Here is a 12,565-nt window from a genome sequence, read left to right on the forward strand (position 1 = left end):
TGCTAGCACTACAATAGGTGAGTTTCACATAAACAAAACCAAACTTCATAAAACGGAAAAAAGTTTAGATTATTTCATCCTAAATTACTTCTATCTCTCTACCCAAACCACCTAACCTCTCATGTGAACCGTGCTGAGGAAAATTTGTCCGGCGTTTAAAGAAAGCTCTGTGAACAAAATATTTGCTTCAACTAATCTCCGTAGCTGTTGGTTGGGGCGGCTCGCCGACCAAACTGCACAGTTACTGCCGTAACCACTGTGATGCGTCCCGTTGTCCTTCCTTTGGGAAACTGATTCACTCGGCTTGGTGGGAACTCTCTGGAAACAGTTAGCTTCTGCAGATCTCAGAGAGAAAAGTCGAGCCACACTTGTACCTTAATTACCCCTGTTCATGAATGAATACCGGATACACCAACAGCAATTCATTTGTACTTAACTTAGTGCATATGATTGCGTTATCGTATGACACTCTTGGATCCAGTTTGAAGAGTTATGTCTGTTTGCCAGCAAAGAGACATTAGCGCGCTGTCTCTCCTATTCAGATCCTCTCGAGATCAGTGTGGAAGAGATCGATTCATTGGAAAGGGGGTGTTTTTATACAGCCAGTGACATCACGGGAAGTCTGCTGTTATCCCCTTTCCTGGCTGGCTGGAAGTAGGTTAATGCGATTTATTTTGAAAGTTCCAGAAAATTTGTACCACATGTTGTAATCCATGGCTGTGGGTCCCAACAGCACCCTTCAAACCTGAGACAACATGAACAGTTTGCTCATGAGGAGTGAGCCAAAATACCTGCTGAGAGGTGCAGAAGTCTCATTGACAGTTATAGGAATTGTTTGATTGCAGTGATTGCCTCAGCAGGTTGTGCAACAAACCATTAAGTTAAAGGTACCATCATTTTTGTCCAGGCCTGTTTCATGAGTTTATTTTTAAAGCTAATTATGTTGAAGCATATTTAAAAAGCAATGTCTGAATTTCATTTGTTCATTTTCATTGAATTTCTATTCATTATTACCTTTGTCACATACAAGTTATTTCTGTGACCATTGTGGGTTTTTCTTTTATTAACCGAGGGGTACCAACAATTTTGTCCACGTGTGTACATTTACAGGGCACTGTGCATGACTGTAAAAAAAAAACAAGAAGGAAAGCTAATGTATAGTATTTGCTCTCAATTAGTGTATAAAAGGGAGATTTTAAAGACATTAAGATGGCTTCTTTATTGAGCAGTAGAAAAATCCAACAGTCTTTACCTTCTTTTATTTGAAACTATGGTTGTCTTCCCAGCCTTTCCCTTTCCTTCCCTCGATTTTTCCTTCATTTTCTCTATCTCCTTACTTTGTGTCCTAGTCCACAGGGGTATTGTATTTCATATGTGATAAAATCATGCTCCCACTCTCCTTATTTCTGGATTGTGCCAGGGACATTGCTGGAGAATGAGAAAATATCTGTGTGTTTGTCCTTGTGTGCGTATATGTGAACTACAGCCATCTAACATGGAGATGCACTGTCTGCACAATGTGACACCACTCCCAGGAAACTAATTAAGAGATATGTGTTTTGGTGTGCATCATGCACATGATTATCCCCTGCAGTTCTTGTTTTCACATACACAGTCAGTGCTATCCAAAGATGTCTAAAGCCTAGACATTGTAGACTGATTTCCTCCAATCCTAACTGGATGTATTTTTCATTTAGTCAAAACAATCCAAAGCAATTACAGGCTAATTCTGCACAGTCCCCAGACAAAGAGCCAAGAGAGGAATCCAGTGGCAGGACAAAGAGCACTCGTTTCAGGCCCCATAGCATCCATTATGGGATTACAGTGATAACATTATGGGCTCCATGCTCCTGCAATTCTTGGCCTTCATACAGCACTCTACACTAACTTCATCTTACACCACCTCGTTCATTCATTTGACTACAAGCTGTTTGCAGTTGGATGCAGTGTCGTAATGTTAGAGCAAGGTTTCAAATGTTATTTGATGGTTGTTCTTCTCAAATAGCTGGCTCTTATAAGCGAAAGTCATTCACATGTGTAAACAATCCAGAGCCTTGTTAAAGTTATGTACAGTACAGACCAAAAGTTTGGACACACCTTCTCATTCAAAGAGTTTTCTTTATTTTCATGACTATGAATATTGTAGTTTCACACTGAACGCATCAAAACTACGAATTAACACATGTGGAATTATATACGGAACAAAAAAGTGGGAAACAACTGAAAATATGTCTTATATTCTAGGTTCTTCAAAGTAGCCGCCTTTTGCTTTGATTACTGCTATGCACACTCTTGACATTCTGTTGATGAGCTTCAAGAGGTAGTCACTTGAAATTGTTTTCCAACAGTCTTGAAGGAGTTCCCAGAGATGCTTAGCACTTGTTGGCCCTTTTGCCTTCACTTTGCGGTCCAGCTCACCCCAAACCATCTCGATTGGGTTCAGGTCCAGTGACTGTGGAGGCCGGTCATCTGGCGCAGCACCCCATCTCTCTCCTTGGTCAAATAGCCCTTACACAGCTTGGAGGTGTGTTTGGGGTCATTGTCCTGTTGAAAAATAAATTATGGTCCAACTAAACGCAAACCGGATGGAATAGCATGCCGCTGCAAGATGCTGTGGTAGCCATGCTGGTTCAGTATGTCTTCAATTTTGAATAAATCCCCAACAGTGTCACCAGCAAAGCACCCCCACACCATCACACCTCCTCCTCCATGCTTCATGGTGGGAACCAGGCATGTAGAGTCCATCACCTCTTCTGTGCCGAACAAAGACACAATGGTTGGAACCAAAGATCTCAAACTTGGACTCATCAGACCAAAGCACAGATTTCCACTGGTGTAATGTCCATTCCTTGTGTTCTTTAGCCCAAACAAGTCTCTTCTGCTTCTTGCCTGTCCTCAAAAGTGGTTTCCTAGAAGCTATTTTACCATGAATGCCTGATTCACACAGTCTCCTCTTAACAGTTGTTCTAGAGATGTGTCTGCTGCTAGAACTCTGTGTGGCATTGACCTGTTCTCTAATCTGAGCTGCTGTTAACCTGCGATTTCTGAGGTTGGTGTAGCCCAGGTGACAAAAAAAAAACAAAAACTGACTAATGAAAGGAAAAATAGAATTAATAGGAATGTATGTCCTTTAAGTTTATTCATAATGGTTAGTTTTTAAATGTCCTACTGCACTTGAATGCATCGTTTAGTGTACGTGATCATACGATATTCAGCAGCCAATCAGGAATCACACTCAGAAGCGTGGGGTGAAGTCAAGGCACAATTCTACTTGTTTTTCTTCTGACTTGAAACACGATGGAGAAGGTAGCTACATGCTGAAGACAAAATTTCGGTAAATATAGTAAGGAGAAAGCCAGAAGTAATTAGTTTACTTGTGGGTTTAGGAAATAGTTATTCAGCAAAGTGAGACAAGTTACATCAGCTGGTTTGCCTTCCATGTTGGGAGCTGTGGGGGAGCCGAAGCTAACAAACTCCGTTTGAAATCCAGAGCAACGGTGAGAACCGCGTTCGTTTAGCTACAACTAGTGTGATTTGGCTGCTGGAATTGAAAGTTAATGAGAGAACTATGGTGAAATAAGTGCGAACTGAATGTGTAGCAGTAAGTAGGCAGTATTGTAATGTATGCTAAGAAGAGTTGTAGCTGTGTTGTTGCTAAATGTGTTTTGTAAGCTCAATTTATGGGGAAACTTTTTTTTCCTTTGTAAATTAAAGCAGGTTAGAGGAAAATTTTGGTGCAGCTTCTCTCTTGTATTATTAGGCCTGTAGTGCAAGGGAAGAAATTAAGCACACTTCTCTGATATCTCTAAACCAGCTTTGTATTTGTGTTCATTTTGGTTGAAATTATTTGATTATCCAGGTTATGATAACTTTTCATAAGATTTATTTGAAATTGTAATCTAGTAGAACATCGTTCACACGAACAGTAGGTAATGCGAGTACTTTAATATTTAGTTCTCATGGTTGATTTGTTTGAAATGTTGAATGTTGTACAACTAAAACAGAGCTTTGATAGACTGAAGACTTATAAACAAAGTTCAATTCAATAGATATGTTGATTTTGAATGTTTAATGATGCATCTAAGAATAGAAATTCATTGATATGTACATGTATGACCTTATCTTTAGGTCAGGTTTTTTTGAGTGGACCAGAAAATAATCTTGAGGACCAGGCAAGATTCCGATCCAATTTGATGACTAAAAGGACCTTGAAGAAGGGATCCATAACCAGAAGAGGAGAAGAGTCAAGTACACACATATACATACACAGACCATTCAGACAGACTCAACATAACCGGTACACCTGCAACACAGGCTGTCCTTCCTATAAGAGGCCCAGACGGACAATTTTCTTTTGTTTTCATCTCTTGTGGGACATTTGCACTATTTTCTTCTTTGTTTTGGGTGTTTTCAGTTAACCGATTGTAAGCCATGGCAAATTTTATTTTTATTATGTAATAATATAAAAGTTGCTACTCCATTTCATTTCTGTGTTCGGCTTATTATTGTTGCTCTATTCCTTGGCTCCACAAACCAGGTTCTTCTGCTCTTAGGCCCGCAGATTGTTCTATCAGTTTATTTCAGTATTAAAGGTAACCCACTCTCGTATCTTGGAAAATCGGTTACACTGGTGACTCGGATGAACTTATTGTCCGCAGCAGAGGTGACTCTTGGTCTTCCTTTCCTGGGGGGGTCCTCATGTGAGCCAGTTTCTTTGTAGCGCTTGATGGTTTTTGCGACTGCACTTGGGGACACTTTCAAAGTTTTCCCAATTGTTCGGACTGACTGACCTTCATTTCCTAAAGTAATGATGGCCACTCGTTTTTCTTTACTTAGCTGCTTTTTTCTTGCCATAGTACAAATTGTAACAGTCTATTCTGTAGGACTATCAGCTGTGTACTGTATCCACCACCTGCACAACACAACTGATGGTCCCAACCCCATTTATAAGGCTTGAAATCCCACTTATGAAACCTGACAGGGCACACCTGTGAAGTGAAAACCATTTCAGGTGACTACCTCTTGAAGCTCATCAACAGAATGCCAAGAGTGTGCAGAGCAGTAATCAAAGCAAAAGGTGGCTACTTTGAAGAACCACATATTTTCGGTTGTTTTACAGTTTTTTGTTCAGTATATAATTCCACATGTTAATTCATAGTTTTGATGCCTTTAGTGTGAAGCTACAATATTCATAGTCATGAAAATAAAGACAACTCTTTGAATGAGAAGGTGTGTCCAAACTTTTGGTCTGTACTGTAGGTATTATTCAGTGAATGAAACAACAGTTCACTTTTTTCAATATGAATATACTTCAACCAATCAATATAGTATACAAAATATTAACATTTATGGATTCTTGATCTATCACATAAAATCCCAACTACATTGACGTTTTTGGTTGTAAAACCATACAATGTTAAAAAGTTAAATGCATATGACTTATTTTGCAAAATGTATATTTCCTCCCCAGCTTCTCAAGTGTGATAAATAGCACATGTCACCATAGCAATTCAGGTCAGAGAATATAAGTACACCCTTTCATCAAACTTTTTGACAGGTGGGTGGGACTTCTGGTGAGGGCGGGATTTCCGGTGGGGGCCATATGGGCGCCATGTGGTTGCCACGTGGGCAGGAGGTCACGTGGTCAAGCAGGTGGTGTGTCCAAGGGGGGCGTAACAGTGGATGCTGATTGGTTGTCGTCATTAGGGGCAATACCTTAAATGAGTCAATTAAAACACAGGGGTGTGTTTGTTATAAATAGAACAAGACAAATATGGTATTATCGGAAACTGTTTGGCATCAGCACCAATTAAAAATAGAGGGGGTGTGTTTGTAAGCATCATTAAACCTTGAATAACCCAATGAAAACAATAGGGCGTGCCTTAGTGTTTACTTTAAATACAGAGATAAAACTCTGCACTTTACATGCAGCATTCGTTGGAAAAAAAAAGAACACCCGTTCAACAATGGCTAGAGTTAAGAGAGTTTATCGTCAAGCGGAGGAGAAACGCAACGCGTGCCAAGATGATGATGATGAACAAGCAACTGCATCATATACTTCCTCAACGGAGATACCTATCGGAATTCCCGTCGTGACATACTCTACCGATGATGAGGATCCAAAATCAACTTCAACAACCATGGTTGAAAATCAGACCTCGGTTCGGCCAAGAGGTATGTCAGTTCTGTGCGAAACCCCAGTGACCGTCTACCAGTATTCATCCCGTGAATTGAATGCTCCTAAGAAATCAACATACTACATCTGCAGGGTACAAAGACCCCCGTTCAAGACTCTGCAGGAAGAATGGTCTTTGGAGCCATATGGCCTGGTTGGCAGCTGGGGTTATATTTTCATGTATGAAATAGGAGAGCTTTGCCTGTATCAATTGGATCAAGACGAGGTATTTAATGGATCACTGGCTCTGTGTACACTCACCCACAGCGACTGGGCTGTGTTAAAGCTTGCAATCCCGCACCTTAATGATAGCCCTGAAACAGTCTCAAGGCAGGAGAGGGAGAAAGAAGAAGAAGAAGAAAATGAACTGTCTCCTCGACCTGTAAAACGGGCGAGAATGTTTCATATACCATCCGATGTTGAAATAGCTGAGAGAGAACCTCTCTTTAGCGCAGTGTGGGGGTCAAAAACCACAGCAAATGGCCGCTGGTCTTTTCGGGCAAGCAGACGCAGGAACAACCGGACGAGTCCCTCAGATCTGTTTGTGTTGGAGGCTTTCAATCAGGACTGCGGCGTATTCAAGACAATGCTGGCTCTGCCGTTTGAAGCTTGGGCAGAGAAGATGAGTGAAATTGGACATCGTCTTTCCGACCTTTTCCAAAAGTCACGAAGTTGGATCGATGTCATGTCAGTGAAAAAAACGCTGACGTTTCCTGTTTTACGTTTAGAACGAACCCTCTTCTGAGGACACGCCCCTTCCTATGATATATACGGGGGGATAACTGCAAGCTCACAGACACTGAGAATCGTATCATGAGAATGAGTGGACCGACACCATACAGGGATCTCTACAACCACCGAGCAGAGATCCACTTCTCTCCTGAGCACGATGAAAGCTTCAACATTGGACCATATCATCCGCCTTCCCCTGACCTCTTCTCACCATCCACCTCAACATCCTCATTCTCAGAGAACCACTACAGTCCTGCATCACCTACAGGATACAACATGAAATATCTACCGCTTTCTCCAGACCTCTGCTCACCATCACCGCTATTCATGGCTGAGTCTGTAGACGCGAATGTCCTGCCTGAAGACATGAAGGTGGTCGTGGAGGAGGAGGTAGCCACCGGCTACTCACCCTCTACCGAAGCCCCTACACAAACCCTGGAACCGATGGAGGACCCTCAGCCTTCAGCAGAGGATGAGAGTAACCAGGAGGACGAAATTGACGGTTGGTTCTCAACCACCCTCATCAATACGGTGAAAACAGCGATGCTTCATTTATTCAACATAACCTCTTTGAACTATCTCAGAGAAACCTGCTATGGATGTATAACGAACCACCCAAGCCAGCGTCAACACCATTGCCTGGAGGTACTGGGGGAGGATTATTACCAAGTCAACTTTCAACGCATCGTACGACGACTCGTAACCCCCAAACTCATTCCTGCTATTCAGAATCTTCTGGTACTTCGAAGCATACAAGCGGATGACTTCAGAGTGAAGACGATTGCCAAGACGGTTTTATATGAACTGAAATCGGTACAAGGCATCCACAGTGCAATAGCGCACGTTTATGATCGCATGGTCGATGAGAAACATCTCAAACAACTTAACTCTGTTTCAGAGTGCTATGGACTGACAAACTGATCTCACATGTTTGATGACTTGTTGTTGTATCATTTTTTTTTTTTAGTATTCCAGTACTTTAGTTAATCTGCATTATATGATTTTTCTTCTTTTTTCTTTTTTACTATTAAATACAATTAAAGTAGGAACATAGTAACCTTTCCCAAAAAGTGTTGTTTAAAAAAGCTAGTAGTGTTTGAATTCATCTGCATTTTATCTGATTTTGTTTTCTGGTTGTTTTTTGTTTATATTAAATAAAAAAAAAAAAAAAAAAAAAAAATAAGGATAAATCTACCCTCCTGTGTGTTTTTTCTCATTATTTAACAAGTAATCGGCAGAGATGGCAGGAAGACGGCTGATGAAGAAAGTATATTATAGCCCTTCAAATCCGGGAAGTTTTGGGGGTGTAGATAGGCTGAGGAGGGTTATGCAAGATGAAACGGGAAAGAAGGTTGCGGTTGAAAAAGTTAAAGATTTTTTATCAGGAGAAGATACCTATACTCTACATAAACCTGCAAGAATAAAGTTCCCGAGAAACAGAGTTTTTGTCACCAGACCATTGAGGCAGTTCCAGGCTGATCTCTGTGACATGCAAGCTCTGGCCATGGAAAATGATGGTTATAATTATTTATTAACAGTCATTGACATCTTTTCAAAAAGGGCGTATGTACGAGTTTTGAAGAGGAAAACAGCCGCTGAGGTGGTAAAGGCATTTGAATCAGTTTTTACAGAAAGTCAGATCCCCAAAAAACTTCAGACTGATGCCGGTAAAGAATTTTTTAACAAGAAATTTAAAGTTTTAATGGAGAAACACGGTATTGAACATTTTGCCACAGCGAGTGAAGCCAAAGCTTCAGTGGTCGAGAGATTTAACCGCACATTAAAAACAAGGATGTGGAGAGATTTTACAGCTAACAATACCCGGCGGTACGTTGATGTACTGCAAAACCTAGCTAGAAGCTACAACCATTCCTACCACTCCAGCATTAAAATGAGCCCTATGGAAGTGACCCCAGAAAATGCCTTTCAAGTGTTTCAGAATCTGTATGATGTCAAGTCCAACAGATATTGCAAGGACTCAGTGACAACGTTTAAACAAGGGGATCTTGTCAGAATATCCAAGGTCCGTGGAGTGTTTGACAAAAAATACGAACAGAGTTTTACGGATGAAGTGTTTACAGTCTATGACCGGATACCCCGTTCTCCTCCTGTATACAAACTCAAAGATTTGGATGGAGAACCTATCGAGGGTTCCTTTTACGCTGAGGAACTTCAAAAAGTAAAAATATTTAACGACAAGATGTATCAAGTGGAAAAAATATTAAAACGACGTACGGTCAAGGGAGTCAAACAGGTTTTTGTAAGCTGGAAAAACTGGCCTGAGAAATTCAACAGTTGGATCAAGTTTGATGAACTTCGAAACGTATAAAAAAGGTTTGCACTAAACCTCACAGTTGACACAGCATCATGAACCGTCAGGTAGAGGATGATGGCTTTTACGTTACTCTTCCATCTAATGCTAGCATGGAAGTGTTTAAAAATAATACCAGTTCAAGTTTCCGTGTAAATTTAGCTCAACATATTGATTTAGAAGGCCAATGGATGGTTGCATTAGCCGAGATTTCATACCCTCATACATGGCATAATTTACCGGATTATGATGCCTACTTTGAATGGAGGAAGGTTGGTGATGTGGAGATCAATACGCAAAGGATCAGAAGTGGCTACTATAACAGCGTTGTTCAACTCGAGACAGAGATGGAAATGTTTTTCAAAAAATTGAAATCGGGTTTACGCATTAAATTCAGCAAAGTTCAAAAGAGATTTGCATTTCAAGCAAATAGTCCGTATGAAATACGCTTCTTCAGCCCTCTAGCTTATATGATTGGCGTGAAACCAGGGGAATGGATTCATGTTTCTGAACCAAAACTGGCTCCTTTTCCGGCGGATATAAAGGCTGGTTTCTATCACCTATACTGTTACAGCGACGTGGTCAGCCCACAAATAGTAGGCGACACTTTTGCACCTTTACTGCGGACCGTCAAACTACAAGGCACATTCAGTGATATGATTACTCAGACGTTTAACCCCGCCCACTACCTTCCAGTCTCCAGAAGACATATTGAAAATATCAATATAGAAATTAAATCGGACCAAAACGTTCCTGTAAATTTCGTCTATGGAAAGACCGTCATAAGACTACACTTCAGACCGGTGATATCACAACGTAGCCTGAGATAAATTTTATTTGTATAAACTATTCCAGAGATATGTATATAACCTCTAAGATTGATTGGTTATCATTCATATTACGCTGGTCATTCAACACTGCATCAAGCAGGCAAGAGAGAACATGGCACATCTAAGTCTGAGACGTGATCCAAATCGCTTTGTAAATTACTATGTAAGTCAATCGGGCGGTAATCTGCCAGGGTTTTATGGGGCCCCGGTCATGTACGGACGCGGAATTGGATCATTATTTTCAAAATTATTCCGCTTCGTATCCCCTCTGGTTAAAAAAGGATTTGCAATTGCAAAACCCCATCTTAAAACGGCTGCATCAAATATCGCTTCGGATGTCATCGGTAGAGCCGTGAGTAAAATGAGTGGTTCTGCACATATCGACGGTCAAGAAGGTTCAGGAATTATGGTTTTATCCAAAAGACCCAGAACAAGACCCCCTGGTGATCGTTTAAGGACGGTTAAAAAACAACGACAAACGCGAAAAAGGAGATCAGTCGCAGCTGACAAACGAAGAGGAAGGAAGTCATCCGCAAGTTTTGATATATTTAAATAATGGCTCTTTTACATAACAAATCATCAGAGTGCACGCTGGCAGAGTTGGACTTATTTTCTGCCCCGATGACGCAGCTATCGATCGAAGATAAAATTTACACCGAGATCCAGCCTTTATCAGCAATCACTGATGGAGGCCCGATCGAGTTTTTCATTCCGGGAGACGGAGAAAAGTATCTGGATCTCAACGATACGCTGTTGCATCTCAGAGTGAAAATTACTAACGAGAATGGAACAAACCTGCCAGATGATGCACCTGTAGGGCTCATCAACTACCCGTTAAACACCATCTTCAGTCAGTGTGACGTCACTCTCGGAGATCGAATGATTTCACAATCCAGCGCTACACATCCATATAGAGCCATGATTGAGACATTGTTAAACTTTTCTGAGGATTCTTTAAAAACCCAGTTTAGCTCCGGTCTTTTTTATAAAGACACTGCAGGTGCTCTGAACTCTATTGTTACAACTAACGGCCCTAACCAAGGTCTTAACAGCAGAGCAGGCTTTACGGCAAATTCCAGGGAGGTACATCTCCTAGGCCCCCTGCATGCCGACATATTTTTCTGCGAGAGACTTCTTTTAAACTCTGTTGACCTTAAAATTAAACTTACAAGAGCCAACGATGCCTTTTGTCTCATGGCCGCAAGAGACTCCACTTACAAACTCAGGATATTAGGAGCATCTCTTTTTATCAAAAAAGTTACTGTCTCTCCAGCTGTACGACTGGGGCACGCTTTTTTTTTCTGTTAATCTGATATTCGTCTTACCTATTTTCAGCTGCTTTTCCAGTATGTTGACGCAGAAGCTGAAGGTTTTTCTCGTTCCATCGATGTAGTGAAGCACAATTTTTTTTTATTTACTTTTTTAGGTCTTTTCTATTTTGAACGGATTTAGACTGGCTCATATATTCAACAAATAGGTCCTGCTGTAAAGCAAAAATTAACTTACAATTCTGTCAGGTTACACAGTTCCTTTATTAGGATTTCATGTGATAGGTCAACATTAAGTTGATTATACCTTTAAAAATATAAAAGGATGCATGTCTTTTTTTTGTTGTTTTGTTTTTTAGATGTATTAACGCCTGAAAAAAACATACAGATTATTAATAACACCCTTAAACACACCCCTGTGTTTTAATTGACTCATTTAAGGTATCGCCCCTAATGACGACAACCAATCAACATCCACTGTTACGCCCCTTGGACACACCCCCCCTGCCCACATGGCAACCACATGGCGCCCATATGCCCCCCACCGGAAGTCCCGCCCTCACCGGAAGTCCCGCCCACCTGTCAAAATGTTTGATGGAAGGGTGCACTTAAATTCTCTCTCAGGTCAGTTGCTGGCTGCAGATAAGCGGGAACAGAGAACCGTGCTTGTCTTCATGTCAACATCAGGTGCTTCTTGGGTCAAGTTCAGGGTCATCTGTTTAATACATGTCGCCACTGCTTTCTTCTTTTTGAAACACTGCTGGCACAAGAGAGCAACACCCCAAACCTGAAGTATGAAGCTAATGTGATGTGTTACATACTGCTTCACTAGATGATTCTGCTTTCATTAGCAGTGCTTTTTTTTTTTTTTTTTTGGATGATGACAGTGCTGTGTAACTGGACATTAAAGCTATCATAATTAAAGTAAATTATACTTGTAGGCCTATGTGTCTTAATTTAGTGGCTTGACTTTTTGAATTATTAACTGATATTAGGAAATATTTAACATAGCCTCTCACAGTGTTGGAAGTATAGTTTTAAAAACACTTTCAGATGGTGGTCCTCTGACTACAGGAACATTAGTCAGATAGTGATATCAGTTTTTTTTTTTTTGTTTTTTTTCAAAGCAACTTTGATATGTTGTTGATAACAAATTGAAAATGTAAACCTGACTCTATTCGAATACAGAAGATGTAACAACTGATTACTAATCTGGGGTAGGGGCAAACAGGCCATACCAAGAAAAATG

The 12,565-nt window shown here is 40.7% G+C and overlaps 1 protein-coding gene across 1 annotated transcript in view; it reads left to right on the forward strand.

Annotated features, from left to right (window-relative positions):
* LOC124858850 (adhesion G protein-coupled receptor A3) overlaps window positions 1-12,565 on the forward strand; it is a 317,892-nt gene that overhangs the window by 62,999 nt on the left and 242,328 nt on the right. The window lies entirely within an intron of this gene.

Source organism: Girardinichthys multiradiatus, chromosome 22, assembly GCF_021462225.1.
Source record: "Girardinichthys multiradiatus isolate DD_20200921_A chromosome 22, DD_fGirMul_XY1, whole genome shotgun sequence".
In the NCBI taxonomy this organism is placed as follows: Eukaryota; Metazoa; Chordata; class Actinopteri; order Cyprinodontiformes; family Goodeidae; genus Girardinichthys; species Girardinichthys multiradiatus.